Genomic DNA, 216 nt, shown 5'->3' with positions numbered 1-216 from the left:
AGCACCAGCAGTAGCAGCACCCGCGCCAGCAGCACCAGCAGCAGCAGCAGCAACAGCAACAGCAGCAGCAACATCAGCAGCAGCAGCAACAGCAGCAGCAGCAGCAACATCAGCAGCAACAACATCAGCAGCAGCAACAGCAGCAACAGCAGCAGCAGCAGCAGCAGCAGCAGCAGAAGCATGACCCTTTTAGCAGCTATAGTTGAATTCTCCACC

The sequence above is a fragment of the Eimeria mitis genome, genomic scaffold, assembly GCF_000499745.2.
Source record: "Eimeria mitis Houghton genomic scaffold, Emh_scaff1070, whole genome shotgun sequence".
Lineage (NCBI taxonomy): Eukaryota > Apicomplexa > Conoidasida > Eucoccidiorida > Eimeriidae > Eimeria > Eimeria mitis.
Note: the sequence above shows the minus strand (reverse complement) of the source record.